This window comes from Frankliniella occidentalis, unplaced genomic scaffold (assembly GCF_000697945.3).
Source record: "Frankliniella occidentalis isolate FOCC.00 unplaced genomic scaffold, Focc_3.1 Scaffold177, whole genome shotgun sequence".
Classification (NCBI taxonomy): domain Eukaryota; kingdom Metazoa; phylum Arthropoda; class Insecta; order Thysanoptera; family Thripidae; genus Frankliniella; species Frankliniella occidentalis.
This window is the reverse complement of record NW_026267303.1, coordinates 140,768-141,303: the sequence shown is the minus strand read 5'-3', so window position 1 is coordinate 141,303 and position 536 is coordinate 140,768. Positions and strand designations below refer to the sequence as shown.

The 536-nt window shown below is 62.3% G+C and overlaps 1 protein-coding gene across 3 annotated transcripts in view; it reads left to right on the top strand.

Moving 5' to 3' along the window:
- LOC127750359 (potassium channel subfamily T member 1-like) overlaps positions 1–536 on the top strand; it is a 162,524-nt gene that overhangs the window by 147,031 nt on the left and 14,957 nt on the right. The window lies entirely within an intron of this gene.

The window sequence follows — 536 nt, the reverse complement described above, 5'->3', positions numbered from 1 at the left end:
TAAGGGGAGGGGGGCGGCATTCTAGTCTGGCGCGCCCGCCTCAATAACTCGACACCTCGCCCACCTCTCGGACGGTAATTAGAGGGCGCGGCGCCCGTAGGGCAGCTGGAAGTCTGCGGGCGCGCGTGCGGCCCGGGGGACACTCCACACCGACACCCGGCCCCCTGGGCTGGCTGGGCTGGGGCCGGGGCGGAGCCGGTGCAGAGCTAAGAGTATACCCCCTACGGCAAATGTACCCCCAAAGGAAGGGGGTACATTCATGGCACCATGAATGTACCCCCCAGCTGATGCTACGCTATGGGGGGTACATTCCTGGGGGGGGTACATTCATGGTGCCATGAATGTACCCCCCAGCTGATGCTACGCTATGGGGGGTACATTCCTGGCACCATGAATGTACCCCCCCTGGTGCCTATTTTGGGGGGGTACATTCATGGTGCCACTGTTGTACCCCCCGTCACGGCTCTCTAAGGGGGTACAACAGTGGCACCATGAATGTACCCCCCAGCTGATGCTACGCTATGGGGGGTACATTC